General features: G+C 55.1%; 1 protein-coding gene across 5 annotated transcripts in view; it reads right to left on the reverse strand.

The window, feature by feature from the left end:
* B3GAT1 (beta-1,3-glucuronyltransferase 1) overlaps positions 1–11,024 on the reverse strand; it is a 29,662-nt gene extending 18,638 nt beyond the window's left edge. Inside the window, exon 1 of one of the 5 annotated variants that reach the window (XM_051834502.3) lies at positions 10,820–11,024. The gene's annotated coding sequence lies outside the window, so the exon portion shown is untranslated. Of the gene's footprint in view, positions 1–10,205; positions 10,731–10,819 lie in introns of those variants that run through there. The other 4 variants (XM_051834501.3, XM_008248350.5, XM_008248349.5 and 1 more) reach the window with 4 other exon arrangements.
* Positions 11,025–20,249: the final 9,225 nt, after the last annotated feature.

Here is a 20,249-nt window from a genome sequence, read left to right on the forward strand (position 1 = left end):
GTCTTTGCTGCCCTCAGTCCGAGAGGAATGGTCCCTGGAGGAACAGTGCAGCAATAGGGAGGGCCCAGGCCTGGGCATCCTGTCAGCCTCCCCCTTCCTTGCTGTATGAGCCATGGTTTTCCACCTGTAAAGTGGAAATAAAAACATTGCTTCTCCCAGTAGGTTCTTAGGATAATAAGGAAAAAAAACTGTGTACACCACCTGGCAATAAACCAAAGTAGCGTGACTTCACCTTGCAGCCTGGAAAGGGCCTGGAATGGGGGGCTCGGCCTGTCTTTCCTCTGCCTCCTCCAGCAGAACTCCTGGCTGCTGGGAAGCAGAGAGAAGCCATGCTGAGGGGGTGTGTGTACCTGGGCCAAATGGCGTCACAGGTCCCTAGTCCGGGTGCCCCTCCCCTGGGACTCACCACCCTCCTAAAGCTGCTGATTTGGGAAGAGGCCAGTCTACCAAAGATGATTCAGGCACCTGCTGCCCCCTCCCTCCATATGCGATATTTGTCATTCAAATCGGGGGAAAACTGGCTGGGCTTGAGGCTCTGTTCTGACAACTCATTGAGGCTGTCTTGGCAAAGCACAGAGCCTCCTTTGTGTGACTTCATGAGGCAGCTGGCTCACTTCTGGACACACGTGTTCACACGTGTGTGCTCATGGCCGCACCCCAACAAGCGCATGTGTTCATAGGCACATATACTCATGCCCGTGCCTGGATTTTGGTTATTGCTCTGTGTCCTGTTGGAGAATCTCCTGATTGGCTGACTGGCTCTCTGTTCACACAAGAGATTGTTTCATGTGCCCTTGGCACCCAGTGCTCTCGGTTCCTGGGACACAGATGAGAAGATATAAAGAGGCCAATTCACCTTCTCCCTAGTGCTAAAACTATGGATGCCACAGTGGTGATCTGTGGCTTCCAGAATGCTCACACACTTGTTAGTTCATTGAATCATTAAACCCCTGGGACCCCAAAGCTTTGTCCTTGTTTTACAGATGAGGAAACTGAGGTATGAAGGCGCAGAGTGAGTGATTCAGCTTCCCCAGGTGCAGTTAGAAAGCAGTGCACAGGACGGTGCTGTACCACAGTGGTTAAGCTGCCACCTGTCGTGCTGGCATCCCACATCAAAGCACCAGTTCAAGTCCTGGCTGCTCCACTTCCAATCCAGGTCTGAGTTAATGCACCTGGGAAAACAGTGGAAGATGGCCGGAGTGCTTGGGTCCTTTCCACCCACATGGGGAGACCCGGATGGAGTTCTGTGGTCCTGGCTTCAGCCTGGACCTGCCCTACCTGTTGTGGTCATTTGGGGAGTAAAACAGCTGGTAGAAGATGTCTGTCTTACTCTCTGTATCTGCCTCCCCATCACTCTATGTTTTAAATAAATACATCTTTATTCTAAAAAAGAGGAAGAAAGGAGTTGGCATGGCCACACTGCTACACACTCCTCTGGGCAGTGCTGTCCATGCAGGGGCCCCGGCACAGTGGCCCTGTCACACCCTCCTGGCCTGGGTTGTGCTGCTGGTTCCATCTGGAATCCTCTGTGGCCACCTCCTGCCCTCAGTTCAGAGGAAACGTGTTTTCCTCCCAGTTGTGTGCCCAGTTCCATCCTCTGTGCTGGCAGCTGGGACCCTTGTTTATCAGAGCTGGTATGACCTTGCTTATTGAAACCTAGACCCTTTTGAAAGTGTAATGAAGCAATAACACAAATAATGGGAGCCTGGGGGTCAGCCACAAGCATAGTCTGTGCCTGCTGGTGCAGTCGGCATCAGCTCCCTGACCACAGCCTCTTGTCCCTCTGCACAGGCACTGGCTGTGGGGACAAGTCAAGTGCCAGCGGCAGACGGAGCAGCTTCTCCCCCTGCACCCTCCCAGGGGAGGGCTCCGTTCCTGCAGGAAGCGCCATGATCAAGCTTTATAAGCTGGCGAGCCAGAATGTCTCCCTTCCCTCAGCATTGTAAGCTCTGGGAGCAAGGACATCCTTTCCCCACATTCTCTACTCAGCCTGGGGACTGGCAGAATGGCACCACAGCCCTAGGAACAGGCCACACCAGGGTTCAGGTGCTGCCCTTGGAGTTCAGTATGCTGCAACAAAGCACCCCTGCTCTTACAGGATCTCAGCAGCCAGCTTGCTGCAAGCCCAGTGAGAGGCCTGTGCTCAGGACATCCACCCTCCTGGCAAGTCCACCAAAGGGCACCTGCTTGGCAATGAGGGGTTCAGCTTATTTTACTACCAGAGGAGCAAGTGCAGCAGACAGGGCAGGACAAGGAGCCTATGGCCACTAACACAAATGCATCCCACCACTCTTTCCAGCCAGGCACAGACTCGCAGTGGTAGGGACCAGTTCAGAACCCAGGAAGACTGGGAGACACCTTGAACCCTGGGCCTGGAAGCTGGGAGCCACCTTCATCCCATCTAACCATCTTTGGAGGCCAGCAAAGGTGAGGAACACACCCAAGGCTGTGCAGCCCCGGTACTGCGCGTGGGTTGTAGGAGTGTCTCTCGTGGCCAGTCAGGAGAGGGCACCTGCTCACTGCAGACAGCCTGGCACAGCTTGTGGTGGCTGACTCAGCACCTGCTGGACCTTGGCAGGTCCTGGGGACCAGAATGAAAGTACTGGAGGCCTGAGTAGGCTTCCACAGCACCGCCTGCTCCAGCACCCCGCCTCAGTCCTTGGTGCTGAGCCCTGTGCCGTTCTGGGTGAGACTCCTGAGCCCTGTCCCTCAGCAACACCCCCTGCCCACTCTGCAGCCTCCCCTGGCTGTGCCCCTCCCCAGGCATGAACATTCTAGATGCTCTGCAAAACGCCGTGGACAGGTTACTTTCCATACTCATCCCCCAGCCTGTCTGGGGGCACCCGGCCTCACTTGCTTCCACATTCTCACCCCAGTTCCCAGGACCTGACACAAAGCAGACCCTGTGCCAATACCTTTGTGCCTGCTTTTCCTTACCCGTAACACTCATGGAGTTATCTGGGGGTCAAATGAGGGACTCCAGGAGAAACACCTGACCTAGGGCCCATGAGCAATACAAACCACACAAAACAGAACAGTTACCACAACCATCACCACCACTTTGCTTCTAAAATTCAGCTGAACCCAGGTACCTAGAAGGGATGGGGGCCGCATAGCCTGAGAAGCCCAGGAGCAGGAGTGGGCAGTGTGCTTCCCTCCCACACGCACGGCAGGTGTAGACATGATGAATGGAGAGAACCCTAAATCTCAGCCCCATGGACAGCAGATTACGCTGACACTATCTGCGTGTTTTACAGGCCGTATATAAAACAGCCAGCTGCAGGGTAGCTGGGCTCACCGCTCACCGAGATGAAGTCTGAACATGGCCGACACAAGGCTCAGGGCAGGTGTGCCCCGTCCCCAAGCAGGCTCCCCAGGGTCTCCTGAGCCCCTGCTCCCAGGCTAGGATTCTGGAAGCGATGAGTAGATTTCTGCCACAGGGCCCAGGAGGACAGCAGGGTCAGCAGAGATGTGGTGTACGATGCAGGCTTCCATTCACCAGCCATGCTGTCTGCCTGGGGTGCTCTCCCTTCCTCATTCTCCCTCCACCTGCTGAGCTGTTCAGCCTCCACGGAACTGGTTGGGTGCCCTTATCCCAGGGGACTGTCTCACAGTGGGTCGGGCACCTGGGGTGCACAATCCACTCTGGGTGGATAAAGGGGAGCTGCCAGACACTGACTGAAACAGGCTTCTCCCTTCTCTGTGCTTCCCTGACACCTGGCGAGGGCTGCACTCCGAGAAGTATTTGCTGGGTCTTCATATGCTTAGATATCCTTAGTGGGGACAGCAAGTGGGGAGAGCCCGTGCTTCTTTGAGCCCCTTTTTGCTCCATGTCCTGGCATCAGCTGGGGAGAGGGGATGAACAGCCAGTGCACAAAAAGAAACTAGAGTGACGCATGCCAGGACTGGGCAAAGGGAAACAGGAGCTGGTTAATGGATACAGAGTTTGGAATTTGCAAGAAGTTCTGGGCAACTGTCTCACCACAGGTGAATCAACTTAACATGATGGCACAGTGCACTTAGAAATGGTTAAGGTGGTAGAGTCTACTGTACTTTTTTCACACAGTTTAATAGTAAGAACGTGTCATCCAGGTCTGTTCAGACACGGATAACCACGGCAGACTCTACAAGGCCTGGACTCTGGGCAGGGAGGTTCTGGGAGCTGTCCCTGCAGCAGGGCTCGGCTGGGCCACTGCCTGCACCTCCCTGGGAAAGTCAGGAACAGGAAGGAAGGAGCCTGCAGGAAGCACCCATCCGAGGTCCCAGGCATGCCGCGAGGAGGAGCCCTGTGCACCCACTCACGGAGGAGGCTGCCTCCGACACAGCGGCTGGGCCGCTTGCTCGCAGGGAGACAGATTTATGAGTGAGCGAAGAAGTTAATATCGACAAGTGATGAGTTAGGAGAGCAATGCTTCAGCCTAAGTTCAGAAACTGACGGAGAAGGAAAACAGCAGGCCCGGAGGAGTCTGTACGTCAGCCTGGACAGGCTGTGCAGCAAGCAAGGGCCCCAGCGGCGAGGGTGCGCACGGCGCGGCTTCTGCAGACTCAGCTTCCCCAGCGACAGTGCCTCGTCTCGTTCACCCTGGTCTGTGGATGAATGGAGAAAGGAGGAGAGCAGGCCAGGAGACAGCAAGGGCAAAGGAGCCGGGGAAACCTGGACGGCCACAGGGAGGTGGCGTCTGCGCTGACAACCGTCCACCCTGTCATTCACGTGGCCACACAGCTCCACCAAGGCTACCTGCCAGGACACACGCACTGCCGCCTCTTGGGAGTTGCCTTTAGTCCCCAGGATGTCGAACGGTGATGAGGGGAGAAGTGGCTGAGGACCACTCCTGATTCCCTCAGGTGTTCAGGTGACCCCGGTCAGCAGTAGGGACCAAGAGGGCTTCAGGGTTGGGCTAAGCAGGAGCCAAGCAGCCCCAGAACCTGAGTCTGAAGCCACCGAGGGCCCCCTGACAGCTCCCGGAGCCCGAGCAGAGCCAGGCGACCTCATTCCTCTGGTCCACATGTGCATGGGCGCACTGTGGCAGGCTAGTGATTCACTGATTCAATTAAAGCTTTGTATGTATTTTTAATTTGTTGCCTGTGGCCTGAACGAGCTGACCTTCCCAAGGGCCCTGTCAGCAACATTTGATTGGTCCTGCTGGCCCCAGCTGTCTGGGGGAGAAGAGAGAAGGCACACTCCTGCCTGGATGAAGAGTTCCCCGGGCCTGGCCAGTCTCCGACCTGGGAGGCTGCTCCTGAGGCCCCTGCAGCACTCTGTCCTGCAGAGGAGACCGGCAACAAGCCAGAGCGGGACGAGCAGGGGCTGGGGACCCAGGTCCCAGTCCAAGATGAGGCACTAAACCACCTTGTGGGTTCGGACAAGAGCAGAACTGCTGGGGGCCTCTGCTCATCCACGGAAAGAAAGAAGTGGCCCAGGGGCACCGCATCTTGCTTCTGGGGGCAGCCCCGCAGGCTGGATAGGGCAGGGTGTCCACCCTCGGGCCTATAGCCACCTGCATCCTTCCTGTCTTCTGCCTTCCAATAGCTCGGCCGCAGGCCCACCTGGCTCCTGCCTCTTGCTCGAGATATTTTGTGGAGAGTTAAGGAAGAAGGAGGATAATTCACTCGGGTGGGGAAGGGGCCACTCGGCCCATGCTCCTCACACTCTGAGGACAAAAGTGAGGTCCCCCCAGGTTCCATCACACAGCAAGTTGCAGACGCTGCGTCGGCCGTGCCTGTGCCGGCTCTAAGTCCTGCCAGACCAAGGCCCCTCCAGCTGCCTCCTTCTGCTGGCTCAGGACCACGGCCTCCTCACTTGCTTCCCGTCAAGACCAGGAAGGCCTGAGCCCCTGCCGTGCCTCCCCCCATCTCCCACCAGCACTGTGCCGGCAGCGGGTGAGTGGCACCTCCTTGGCTGCTTCCATTTTGAACATACGGAGGTTTAGGAAATGTTCATGGTGAGGATGGCTCCAATACAACTGAATTTCAATTGCATCTACTTCTGGCTATGCTGTCTTACAGACAAGGATGTAGTCCTCGGCTGCTGGTGGTGTGTGGGCCGGAGGCTAGCTCGTGTCCGCATTTCCACCAAAGGTGAGCAAACAGATTCAGGAAGGGTCAGAGAGAGACATGAGGTCTTGTGCCGGCTGAGGACACCCTGGCACAGAGCAGGCTGTTCAGTAACTGCCTAATTGTTTTTTTTAAAAAAAAAATGCATGAATCATAGGAACTGCTGTTTATTTTCTAAGAAAAACATAAAGGCACTTGCACCTTCTTGAGTGACTGGCATGACCAACGGCAACAACTCCTTCCCTCCTCCGAAATACCCTGGCGTCATCCCCATTTTAGAGATGTGAAACCTGACGCCCAGAGAGGGTAAGCACTGCCCCATGCAGCCCAGCTGGGACCCAAGTCTGGCCATCGCGTGGCCACCCTGCCAGACCGTCTGCAGGGCAAGGTCTTCAACAGCTCTGTCTGCTGCAACTTCTGCCCCTGCAGCCCAGGGTGGCAGCCACCAGCCACACGTGGGCACTCAGCCCTTGCAGCGTGGCTGATGGGGCTGGGGACCGCTCAGCTGCCCCAGACCTAGAGTCAGGGGCTAGCAATTTCTCTACAGGGGCCCAGTGAATGCCCAGTCTTGAGCCTACAGGCAGCTTCATGGCCTCGGAGGCCAATGTGCTCACCTGCCCTAGAAAGAGAGAAGCAAGACAGGGAGTGGTAAGGAGCGGACCCTGAGCCACACTGGCAGCCAGTGTAGACTGGCAGGACCTGATCTCTAACTACGGTGCCACTCCCAACACCCGGGGTCACGTCGCCTGGGCTCCGCTCTCTCCTCTCCCTGCTCTCAACCCTCTTTCCTGTTCTTCACTGTGAACAGAGAGGGATCCTGCACAGGGTCTGAGCACAGAGCTCCGGGGGCCCATGTCCCCGTAGCCACGGTTAGTTCTCAAATCCAGTTGACCCTTGACTCAAACGCATACTCACCACACTTTTGGGCTTATCGGCAGTGGCAAAGCCTTAATCCCTGCCAGGCACTTGGCAGGGAGGCTGCCTCCTGCCCTGCTGTCAGCTGGTGTGTGTGCAGGGAGTACAGACTCATTTTAATATTGGCCGCAGCTAAACCTCATTAGAAAAGTAAATTTGCTATAGCTGCAAAAAAAAAAAAAAAAAAAAAAAAAAAAAAAAAAAAACAAACGCCCACATAACCCTCCCAAAGCTAAACAGAAAACACTAATTTTGGATTATTTGATGTTTTACGTTCCCAGCACCAGCGCAGAGCCCAGAACACAGCAGGAGCCCAGCCAAGGGAAATGAATTTTGAGCAACCTCTGGTCACCCTGTCACCTTTCAGCACGGACAATAAGAAGTCACAGATTAGGAGTTTTGTTAAGTTTCACTATTTGTTTTCTGTGATAAATTAAAATGGTTACATCTAACAGTAATTAACATGGAACACTACTGTGGTTTGCAGTGCTGAGACAGGCTCTGGGGCCTTCTGCCTTGGATAAGGAAGGGTGGGATGCAGCCAGAGTCTGGGGGTGTGGCCAGTGGGGGGGGGCGTGAAGCAGGGAAGTGGGTCAGGTAGGAGGAGATTGCTCTAGGGCTGGTCTGGCCAGAGAATCGCTACTCCAAATTTTACAGTTATTCAGAATCTGGAAAAAATGGAGGGGTGTATAAAATAAATAAATTGGCATTCACCGAGCACTTCCCCTAAAAACAATGTGGCAAAAAACAAGGACTTCCCAATCTAAAGACATTCAGGAAACCAGGGCACAGAAGACTCTGTTTTCTTTGCAAGGCCCATTCAGCTGGTCACAGATGAAGCTGGGGTAGGACCCCAGATAGCTGGCCGAGGGCCTGTCGCTCTGACTAGGTCCATGTTCACGGCTGGCCTTCAGCAGGGCACCCACAGGTCTGCCTGCCTGGGGACCTGTTGGGGTGGGGGCTGCATGAAGGAGGGGTCCCTTCTTCCTCTTCCCCAGATGCCAGGCTTCCCCAGACTCTTCACCCTTCCCTCCTGCAGTACAGTCCAGGATCAGGGGCACCAGGGCAGGGGCCCTCAGCACCAGGACATGGCATGGTAGGAATGCCTCGCTGCAGGTCCCTGCATACTTGATGCTCATGGCTGGCTCCTCTGCTTTTGGCCTCCCTTTGCTCCCCCCTAGCGCCTTCCTTAGTAGACTGTCCAGTTGCTCCACCGAGGGGCCTCCTGTCAGGGCAGATAACTGCCAACATCAGGAGGCCTTGGCCAGCCCCGACCAGACACACCCTGTCCCCTCTGTTTGCAAATGCGATTCCATGCCTTTGTCTGATGTCTCTGCCTCCTCCTCTGTGCCTGTCTCAGACTCTCAGACTCCTTTTCATCCTGAGTCCCTGCCTCTCTGCCCTTCCAGTTCACAGCAGACAGGAGCATCCCAGCATCTCTGTGCCAGCTATCCTCTCTCGCAGCTACACGGGACCACCAAGTTCTCTGACCCCCAGGGCACAGGCTCCAGGACAGCACACTCTCTCCTATTTCTTAACATTTGCAAAGTTCCTCTCCTACCTCATCGCCCCGTGCTCCACAACCAGGAAAAGCACAGTTGGATTGGTCCCTTCATCCCCAAAATCCTACTGTGGGAAAATCCAGGTGTATTCTGGAGCCTGAGCTGTAACTGGGCTGGCCCCATGATATCTTCCTCTGGAGGTCTGTCCCGGGCTCCAGTGTTATCACGGGGGCTGTGCTTTGCCTGCTCCATGCCTCAGGAGGAACAGGCACATATTCAGCCCAGCTCACATGAGCTTCTAGCATGCCCGCACATGGAGCAATTCCCCAGCCTCTGAGGATCAGTCCAGGAACAGGAACAGCGCACCACTGGTCCCAGTGCTGAGGAGGACATAAATGTGTTAACTCTCTCTACGCCACTAACCCTAGAAGGCAGTTTTGTTGCTAGCAAAGAGACAGAGGGAAAATGGCACCTTAGGGGGTGCTGGACATGGACCATGCAGAGTGGAAGTCTCCTGGGGAAGGGTCTTCATTCCACAAGAAACAAGGGAGGGCTTGATGTCTGGTCCTAGGGAGACCAGGAAGTGCCTCAGTGTCTGCAGGGTCTACTGGCAGAGGAATGGGGCAGAAGGTGTCTTAGAAGGCCCTTGAGCAGTGGTTCTGTGAAGCCACGGATGCCCACAGCCCAGTAACTTATGAAGCAGTGCGCCTTCCACACACACACACACACACACACACACACACACGGTAATTTCACAGTGTGATGCACTGGGAAATCTGCACCCAATCATTTTAAGTAGTGCGTGATACAACCCAAGCTCAGTGCTCCGCTGGGGATCCACCTCGACTTCTGCCTAACAGCTGCCGGCTGAAGGCCCCCTCCAGCGTCTCCTGCCTAAAAACCTCCGGAGTCCCTTGGCTCCAGCTTCTACAAGAAGCCATCCAGCCAGACCACACCTGGCTGGGGGACGGAAGGAGAAAGGGGAAGGGGTCGAGGACATGGTGGAGGGGGCACTCTTGGTTTTAGCTTGTTGGTAGCAGGCTGTCATCCCCTTTACCTAATACTGTCGGACCCCCGGCTTTCCTCTTCCTTCTCGCCTGCCTCAGTTCCCAGCTGCTGCTGCTTTTTTGAAGTTGCATCCTTTGGCTTTGGGGCCCTCAGGACCTCAGGCCTGAACTCAGCTGCAGAGGCCAGGTGGCGCCTCTTCCATCCTTGATGCAAGGAGCGTGCCACCCTGGACAGTGCCCAGCCCTTCCTCGGCACTCCCAGCACAGCTGCAGACCGTGGGTCCCCTCAAGAGAGTTAACTTGCCAGTGCTGGTGCCGCAGGGCAGCTGGGGACGCCAGCGGGAAGCAGGGGCAGGGGCGAGGAGGGTGGTGGCCCCTGACTCCTCCTAGGGGATACTGGGAACCACCTGCTGAGGGGGCAGGGACCGGCGTGTAAGAGCCGGGATCAACTCTCAGGATCGGCCTGAGAACCAGGTCTCCCCTTCTTCACCCGCCGAGCAGGGCAGGGAGTGCCAGGTTTTGTTAGGAAGCCCCCAGGGCGGCAGCGGCTCCCAGCACCATCCCCCGTTCCTGCGCCCCCTCTGTGCGCACCACACACACACACACACACACACACACCCCGCGCGCGCACCGGCAGGACAGGGCCTGGGGCTGCCGAGGACGCATAAAGGGGCTCTTGTGCGTGGCGGCGGCGCCCGTGGGGGCGCGGGCGCGGTGGAGCACTGACCTGCGGCGGCGAGTCCGGATCGTCCCCGGTGCGGTCCATCGCGGGCGGCGGTCCCTACGCCCCGGCCCCGGAACCCCCAGGCTGCTGCTCTGGGCCGCGTGTGCCTCCCTCCCCGGGGGCTCTTGGGCTCTGGGCCCCCGGGGGCCACCTCATAGCCGCAGGGCCCCTGCGCCCGCCGGGCCGCCCGCAGCCCTGGCCCGGCCCAGCCGCCCCGGCCCGGCCCGGCTCCTACTGGGCTCGCGAGGCGGCGGCCGGAGTCTGGGAGCGCGCGGGAGGGCGCAGGCAGCAAGGCGCGGGGTGGGGGGCGGGGATCTGGAGATGGGAGGCGGGGTGGGGGTGCGGGGGAGCTGCGCGGAGGTAAAGGCTCGGGGGCGCGGGGCGGCCGGGCGCGCGGCCGGAGCCGAGCCGACCCGGCCGGCGGTGAGTCCCTTCGGCGGCGGCGGCGGCGGTGGCGGCGGCGGCAGCGGCGGATGCGCCGGTGCGGCCGCGGCTCTGACAGCGCCTCCCGCCCCGCCCCCACCCCGCTCCCGCCCCCTGCCCCCCGCTCCCCGCCCCCGCCCCCGAGCGCGCACGAGCTGTCGGCGGGACCAGCGCCGCTATTGGTCCGTACCAACCTCGCCAACTGGGGCGGGGGCGCCAGAAGGGAGGCCGCGCGGTGACCCCCAGAGGTCCCCAGTCATTGCACACCCCCTCCCCGGCGGAGGCGGCTCCGGCTTCAGGCACTGGAGCGGGGGCTGGCGGGCGGGGGGCGGTGCGCCAGCCCTGGCCTTCTAGAGTTAAAGCTTGCCCGCCCGGCCTGCGCGCGGTAGCTCCCCGCCTCCGTGCTGGCCGCTCCTGGCGCCCGGCTTGGCAGCCTCTCTCAAAGGGTGATTGTTTCCGCCTGGGCTCCTTGGGGGGCGGCTCTCTGGGACCGGGAGGCAAAGCTGGCTTCAGGCCCCCGCGGTGGAAAGTGGTTGTTGGGAGCGGTGGTACCTGGGCAGAACACAGGGGTGCTTGTGTGGGGTGGAGGTGAGGGTCTGCAGGTGCTGGCCAATAGGACAGTCCCCACCTGTGGGCGCAGCTGCCTGGTCGACCGCAGGGCCTGTGGAGCAGCTGTCATTGCCCCCCCACCCCCCGCAACACACACACACACACACACACACATACCCGCCCCAGCCCCCAAAGCAGTGATCTGGGCATTGCAGAGAAAAGACAGGAAGACAGTGCGGGCTGCAAGAAGTCAGGAGCAGCGAGCCAGTCAAGGAGGCCGTAGACCATCCAGGAATCCCCCAGCCTCTGCGGGCGTGCCCTGAGGGCAGGGGGCAATGGGTGATCGTGTGTCTGTGCAGATGTGTGCATGGATGTGTGTGTGTGCTGATTTAGGGGGCATTAGCCATCTAAGGAGAGCTGTCCACATGCTCCTCTCTCAGTTTGCCCGAGAGATACATGCTTGTCCTCGCACCACACTGGTGCTCCTGGACACCTGTAGTCCGGCTCTCACCAGCTGCCTCCTCTTTAAGCCCCAGGAGAAGGCCAGCTCTTGTAGCTGGGATTCTGGCCCAGTGATTTCCCCCCAGGGTCTGCTGCATCTTTTCCTAACCCAATGGTCAGCTCTAGACTCGTTGCAAGGCACCACTGAATCCAAGTTGTTCCAGGCTGAGAATCCAAGGCTTCCTTCCCGATCATCTCTCAGGACCAAGCCAGGCCCTGGTGTGGTGGGAATAAAGCAAGACCTCCTACTGGGGACGGGGCCACACTGTCCAGATATTTGAAGACATGATTGGGCGTTCTCTCTCTCTCTCTCTCTGCCCAGCTGTCCCTGCCTCTCACTCCCCCTTCCACTCCTGTGCACAGAAGCCCTCTCTGCCTGTACAGAGACTTCTCCATATCTAGCCTGAGTATCTCCTGCTGCAGTGCAGGGCCATTTCCTCCTCCCCCTCTGCAAGCCTGGTTCTGTTCTTCCTGTCCCCTGGGATAACTCTTGCTCCTGTAGACTCTTAACCTGAAACCGTATTTTCCTTCTGAGCTCGTCTCTTTCTCCACAGCAGCTGAGGGAGGGGAAGGGCAGGTGCAGGGAGAATAAGGGAGTCCCCAGGAGTGCAGAGAAAGGGCCAAGCCGTCCTAGAGGACAGTTGGCTGTCCTGCCCTGCACAGTCAAAGAATCACCAAATGGCAGGGCAGGACTGACCTTGGAGCCTGTCTGGTTCCAACCACTTTCTTTACTAACGGAGAAACTAAGCCCCACCGAGGGGCTCTTCAGTACATGGGGCCACACCCATTTCTTGCCTCTCCCTCCCTAGGTGGAGCCCAGCTTCCACATGACAAGCCAGGAGCAGTGCAGAGGAGGGGGCTGGTCCCAGCCCAGTTCTGAAGGCACCAGCTGACCAAGGCCCTCCACTTGGCTGTTCTCCCAGGAATAAACCAGGAGCTTGGACTGTGAGCTCCTGGAGGCTGTGGCCAGGTGCGTGCTCCCTGCATGGCCGTCCTCAGGGGTGTAGTCTCTGCTCATGGGAGTTCCACCAGATGGAACAGGAAGGGCGGCAAGCTTTCTCATCATTCTTGTAAAAACAGTAGTGACAATATAATCCCTTTTTAGGGACCTGCTTTGTAATTTAATCCTAGGCTGTATTTACAGAATTTTTAATATTAATTTTAAAGCCAATTTAGAACAACAATGTGAGATTAAAATTAGCATGATAAGGCTCTGTGAAGACAAGGCGAGCTGAGAGTTTCAGGGGAAGTTTTGACAATGCAACAATGACTTGGACGCGTACAAATAGACAAACAGCTCTGGAGACCCAGAACACGTACAAAGAGGCTGCGCACATGCTAATACGCCACAATGAATGCACTCAGATACCTCTCAGACACCTCACATGCACATATCTATGCATCCACACGCACACTGTGCACCACCTGCACCCACACACATGTTGAGCATTCAGACACATCAGTCCCCACCAGGTAGTCAGAACAGGAGCAGCGTCTTTCCCACTCCTCTTCTGTCTTCCTGTTTGGCCTCTGCAGGTCTGCAGAAATCCTCCCCTTCCAGATCTGGATGGAGTGCATCCCCACAACTTGGCTCTCCCTTGCTCTAAACATCTGGAGCGGCCTCTTGGTCTCGCTGAATGAATGATCTTCCCCTCTCCCTCCTCCCTGAAAGAGTGAACCCCTCTTCTCAGGGGCCCCCAAAGCCTAGCACCACAGTGTTTAGTATGCAGAGCCTGGGTCTGTCCTCTGGGACAAGCCCTTATGTGTTTATTGTGTAGTTAAGCAGGATGGGAGTCCTGCCCCCACTCTGGCCTGGCCCAGTTCCCACCATCTGAATCCCAGAAGGGTCCGGTAAAGCCGTCATCTGCATTGCAAAACTGACAAAACATCTGGGAGGGTCTGTAGGTTTTCTCCAAATCACCTGTGCCCTAATTTAATATGAATAACAATTAGTTTACTCTTATCAGTTAATTGTTCCCCAAGTGGGTTCTCTCTGCTTTGGTCTCACAGCAGGAGCTCTGGTCTGCTCCAGAATGGCAGCAGGCTTCCCTTTCAGGCCAGACTTTTCTTCTCAGCTAATAACCCTCCCCCAGCCCCAGCACACCCCAGAGGAAACACAGCTGAGTGCTCCCTGTTTGTGCCCATCTTAGCTAAGTGCTGGAGCCTCCATTTTCAGGAGGCTTGCCCCCTACCCTTTCAGGAATCTTCAGAAGAGCTTTGCTTATGTGACTGGAAAGATCCAAAGATGAATGCCACCCTGCACAGTGTAGGTGCTCACCTATCATTGCCCAGGGAAGGTTGCACAGCCCATGGACACACGTATGCACACCTGGGCACCACCAAGGAATGGACAGAGTGAAAGGGAGCGAAGCCTCCCCTCCACCTCTGCAGGCATGGGGAGTTCTCGAGGCATGCAGTCACGCCTTGCAGGGTGGTCCCAAAAGCGTGGAGGTGTGTGCATGTGTGGTGTTGGGTGGCTGAGTTCATGGCCCAGGGAAGGAAGGAGGAGAGCATCTTTCAACTCTTCTTCCTTAGGAGGCTTTTGGATGGAGCTTTGGGTCTTGGGCATCCTCGTCTCCTCATCACAACTGGAAACGGTCTCATGGACACAAGGACTCTCAGGCCCCCTCTCTCCTCCCTCCCTTCCTGACCCCTGCCTCTCTCACAAGTCTGCATCCACAGCAAGGGTGCAGTTGCATGGCTTTACAATGCTTCAGTAATTTAACTTTTGCTTTTTTTTTCCCTGTGGCTGAGGGAAGGATTAGAGACAATGGGAACAGAGCCCTGGGAGTTAGGTGGGGGGCATCTCTCTCAAACAAACCTAGGACTCCCCACAGACCCCTCAGAGCCCATTCTTGCCACATCTTCTGGAATCCCTTGTGGCCTGGGCTGGGAGGCCACTGCTTCTCCCTATAGCATCCCTGATTCTCAGAGCTGCAGGCAGTAAACTTCCCTTCCTCTGAGTTCCCTGGCACTTCATCTGGACTTCTTGGTAGCTCTTATTCATATGTAGTTACATTTGCTTGTTCATCTTTTATTGAGCTCCTGCTATTTACCAGGCACTGTGCTGGACCCCAGGGAGAGGTGTGAACAACACCCGTTAGCAACACGCTCTGTGATCAGGCCCTTTATCCACCCCAGATGATGCCCCAAGTCGTCGTGTGCATTAACTAATTTCATGACATACGATGTTATTTATGAGGTGCTGTTTCTAACGGGGTTCTATTATAGTTTCTCTTTTGTAGGTCAGGCATCTGGGGCATAGTATCCAGATAATTTAATCAAGGTCACCTGCTCAGTAAGTGACAAAGTCGACCTTTGATGTAGGCAGTCATATTCCACACATGACGCGTCTGCCCATCACCAGAGGGTTGCCTGGGGGTGCTCAGGCATTGATGGGTGCTGCTGACAAACACACACAACACATAGGGTATTGCATGACAATGGGAGGAAATAAACAGGGTCAAAGCCTAGAGAGAATGCTGGGTCACAGCTGACCTCAAATCTAAAGGAGAAAAGTCAGCGGTGTGTAGAACTGAGAGACGGACCCCAGGCCAGGGCAGCAGCAGTCAGCAAGAGACGGGCGTGTTTGAAGAACAAACTGGGGCAATGAGGTGAGAACATCCTAAAGGAGAGAGAGCCCTGTGAAGGGAGGACGCCTTTTCACATTGGAGGAAAGGAATCCTGTGCATGCCTGACCTCTTGGACTAGTGTACTCCAGACAGTGGCCGTTCCATGAATGTGATGGATGCAGTTCTTTCATGTCCTGCTGTAGCTCCCCTCCACAGCCAGGTGACAGGCCGTCAGTACAGCTTCTGCAGGAGTTCCTCCTCCCCCTTTCCCTTTGGGCTTTGGAAGACGTAGAGAAGGACCTAGGTGACTTCTCTTGTGGGTGCTTTGATCTCATTCATTCATCCGCCATAGTTTCTCATTCTGGTCGGAAACCTTGCCAGGTGCTGCAGACACAGAAATGATCCAGCAGCTTCTGCTTCCAGTCTGTCAGTTCTCTGATTTCTGGTGGCTCAAGATTTCCACGTTTGAGTTTCACCATCTGCCTTTCCCTTGTGCTCCCGCTGGAATTTTCTAAAGGGAAGAAGAGGTGGACAGAGGGCAGACTGAGACCCGGCGGGGGGCTGTCACATATTGCAAAACTGGGAGGGGTGGTGCATGCAGTGGGCAGGGAGGAGGGAGAGAAGTTTGTAACAACTGCAGATACACTTCAGACTCCCAATTGTGATTTTAATTAGGCACATTTTGAAAGACAAGTGTTGTGCTAAAACTTTTGAGAAACATAGCTCAGTGTATACAAGCAGAGCTTTCCTCCCCCTCTAGATTCTTCAGACCCCTGTCTGTTTCTTTCCTCCTCTTTTATGTCCTCCTCCTCCTCTGCCTCCTCTTCCTTCTGATGTCAAGAGAGTGGCAGAGAGGGTCCTCAGAATTAGTGGAGACTGTTGTTCTGTATGGGGACTGAGCTGTGTGTTATGATGGGGAGGAAAAGTGAACTCACACTAAGTTCTCCAATAAGCACTGGTGCTGGCGGGTTGATGCAGGGGAGAACATTGCCCTGTTGGCCTCACAATTCCATCAATATCTCTGTGAAGTGGGAAAGAGAAAATACAGCCCTGTGGAAGGAAAGAGGCCATGTTTGGGGGATAGAGCTTCTCCTTCCTTGGACATTGGGAAGACATGATGGGGCAAGGCCTCTTGAAAGTCTTGACCCGTCAGTGAGAGCCTGGGGACCACATTCCTGGGCCTCCTGCCTAGACCAAGCCCTCAGGTCTTCATGGCCACAAGCATGCCTGGAACTGGAAAAGCTGGGTTTTAGCAGATGAGTTCTTTCTCAGTGAAAGCTCTCTGCAGGAGCCCTGGTTACCTGTCCTCACATAGGCTAGTGAGGGATGGAGGGTCCAGGGAGTTAGAGGTTTAATAGCACTCCCCCTGGGTTTGAGTGCACATCTGACAGCTAATTCTCCAGCTCTGTTTTCTGCAAACGGATGGTCATTTTGGGCTTTCCACTCTGTAATCCCTCATTCAGCAAAGCAAACACCCTGAATCCTCAGTAATGTAGGTTTTACAGTCTCATATACACGTATCTGTGTTTCAGCACCGAGGCCAGCACCACTCAGGAGAGGCATATGTTCCCGCATCTGGACATGAGCAATATCAGGACGCTGGAAGCCCAACGTGGGCTTGGCAGGAGGGCCACGCTGGCAGCCAGGCTGACATGCACACACAGCCCTGTTTCTAAGCCTTGTCATCATAGTTCCTTGAAAAAGACAGGGTCTTCTTAAAGGGGCAGCTGAAGATGGCTACTGGTGGAAACAAGGTGTGCAGGGAAGGATTGGAGGAGGCTAAGTTGTGCCATATCCCAGGTGAGGGGACTGAACTAGATCAGGGATGGCAAGTCAGTTTTGTCTTGCGTGCCAGTTTCAGTAAAGCTGTGGGTGTGTGACGTACAGCAGAGTATTCTGAGTATTTGCCATCTGTGGTGAGCAGGGGAGAGAGTACATGGACAGTTAGTGAGGGCTGTTTGGAGCACTTTCACTTTAGGCAGCATCTATTGCGTGTCTGCTAGGTGTTTGTTACTGCGTAGCGAATTCGGTTTACCCTCAATGGGCTTATAGTTTAATAGAGCAAAGGGGACAAATAAATAGGTACAATGGGGCCAGCATTGTGGCACAGTGGATTAACCCTGATCTGGCTCCCTGCTCATGTGCCTGGGAAAACAGCAGAAGATAACCAGAGTTCTTGGGCCCCTGCCACCCATGTGGGAGACCTGAATGAAGTTCCAGGGTTCTGGCTCCTGCTGTGTGTGTCTCCCTCTCTCTGTATCGCTGCCTTCCAATCAACAAATAAATCTTTAAAGAGAGAGACAGAGAGATACAACAGTAGGATGAAAACTGCTCTGTGGGGTCAGTGACACACTGTTGGTATAGAGATGTGGTGCAGCCCTGGCCCTGGGGGCTCCCAAGTTCAAGTTGCAGTCATCTCTCCGTGATGGCAGCCCAACTGGCAGAACTTGAAGATAGGATTTCCAGGAGTTTGTTCTGAGGTCCAGAAAAGATGTCCTGAGCTCTGGGTCATCTGTTTTCTTATACCTGTAAGACGTTGTAAGGGTCATTTGCTGGTTGATGAAGTCAGGAAGCCCTCTGCTAGGCCTAGCCTCGCCATGGCCACCACAGACCACCTGAAAGAGCTCCACTTTTGCTAGCCAGGGCTGCCCGAGATCTCTTAGCTGAAGCCACCTCTGCAGCCCCCAGGGTTTTTTTTTGGGGGGGAGGGAGTACTGGAATGTCTGCAATTTGAGTAAAGACTAAGCAGATGGACAATGCAGGCTCTTGGGAAGACCACTGAGCTGTTTCTTGACCCGTTTGAGTGACTTTTTTTTTTTGACAGGTAGAGTGGACAGTGAGAGAGAGAGAGACAGAGAGAAAGGTCTTCCATTGCCATTGGTTCACCCTCTGATGGCCGCTGTGGCCGGCACACTGCGCTGATCCAATGGCAGGAGCCAGGTACTTCTCCTGGTCTCCCATGGGGTGCAGGGCCCAAGCACTTGGGCCATCCTCCACTGTACTCCCTGGTCACAGCAGAGAGCTGGCCTGGAAGAGGGGCAACCGGGACAGAATCCGGCGCCCCGACTGGGACTAGAACCCGGTGTGCCGGCGCCGCGAGGCGGAGGATTAGCCTAGTGAGCCGCGGCGCCGGCCCTTGAGTGACTTCTAAGTGTCATAAGTTCGAGCCATTTCTCATAACTTTGCCAATTGTTCTCTGGCAACAGCTCTCATCACTGTGAGTCTTAGCAGACCCATTGTGACAGAGCAGGCTGGAGATACCTTAATCCGTGGGAAAGTGGGCACACTGAGCCCCAGAGAAGAAAGAAAGGCGCCAGGGACGCGCAGCACAGCTTCATCATCTGCACACACTGACCCAGGAGATCCGGGGATGTGGGACACAGTGATCAGAGGGTTCCTGAAGCTAAAGCCTGAACCCTGTCCATCCCCGTGGTGACTGGTGCATTCTGCGTCTCTTGAAGATCCCACAATTAAACAGGCAGAGAAATGTATTTCATAAAATATGTATGCTGTTTGCTTCATACAAAAACGTTTTAATCTTCCCTAGCTCATAGCCAAGATGAGCAATGGGAGGAACAATTTTGCAGTGCACATTAAAATCAGTCACCAGCCAGTACTGTCTTCTGGGGTGAATGCCTGGCAGGGTCCCCATTATTATCACCATCATTTCCACGAAGAGCAGTTTGCAAAATCTCATGGAAATGTATATTTTGAAAAATCTGTGAAAGAATTTCAAAACTATTTTGCACCCAAATAAACATGTATTTTATTTCAATTTTTCCACAAATTTTCTGAGGTTCCCTGTGCTTATGGTCAGGGTACAGTTTTGCATGAGTCTAGTGGAAGTTCAGAGTGCTTCTCATTCATTAAATCAGTTCTTTTTTTCATCTAGCACAATGGTTGCCACATGCCTGATAAATATCAGATGTCATGATTATTTGTTAAAAAATAAATGAATGAAGGAGCCTCACATAAAGTATGTTGAGTTTCTGTTCCTAAGTATAACCCAGGAGATTATCAAGTACCACCACCCAATTACAGAAAGGTGCATAGCTTTGGCGTGGACTCTGTCTCATCTGAACTTACAAAGATGAATTGTCGTGCTCTGGTAAAATCTTCCCCTGCCAGCACTGTCCACTCACTGGCCTCCCTTCTGGCCTGGCCCGGCGGCTCCCCTGGGCTGAATGCCGCCATCCCCTGTGGCTCCACCGTCCTGTCCCACCACCCCACTCCGACAGATAATGGCTCCTTGTCTGCACTGGAGCCTGAGGAGCAGATTCTTCGATATTGGATGGAGCTGACATGCGAGAACAATTGGAGTAAATTGATTGTATTTTCCAAGTCATCGCCCAGCTTCTAATTCTATCTGTGCGATGGACTAATTTGAACGAGAATTAGCCTCTAAATTGAGAATCCAAGCCCTTGACCAGGAAGACAGAAAAGGCCCTTGTGGAGTTCGGGGGAAAGGAGGTCTCCAGGCCTACAGTAGCCTTCTGGAAGCAACCATAAGGTGAGGAGGCACTAATGCACCAGGGTGGGCCCTGCCACTCTCCTCTGCCTCACTGCATCTCTTCCACTGTGACATCCTGCTTGGTAATTCCATCTCAAAACCAGCTGGATAGGTCAGTCTGATAGGAAAGGGTGCAGGGAGAGTTTTTAAAAACCCAAGCGTCAGGGGCCTGGCGCTGTGGCGTAGCGGGTAAAGCTGCCGCCTGCAGTGCCAGCATCCAATATGGGAGCCAGTTTGAGTCCCTACTGCTCCTCTTCTGATCCAGCTCTCTTGCTGTGGCCTGGGAAAGCAATAGAAGATGGCCCAAGTCCTTGGGCCCCTGTACCAGATGGGAGACCCAGAAGACGTTCCTGGCTGCTGGCTTTGGATCGGCGCAGCTCCAGCCGTTGCAGCCAATTGGGGCGTGAACCAGCAGATGGAAGATCTCTCTCTCTCTCTCTCTCTCTCTCTCTCTCTCTCTCTCTCTCTCTCTCCCTGCCTCTACTTCTCTCT

This window comes from Oryctolagus cuniculus, chromosome 1 (genome assembly GCF_051225735.1).
Source record: "Oryctolagus cuniculus isolate XC-2025 breed Fujian yellow rabbit chromosome 1, ASM5122573v1, whole genome shotgun sequence".
Taxonomy (NCBI): Eukaryota; Metazoa; Chordata; class Mammalia; order Lagomorpha; family Leporidae; genus Oryctolagus; species Oryctolagus cuniculus.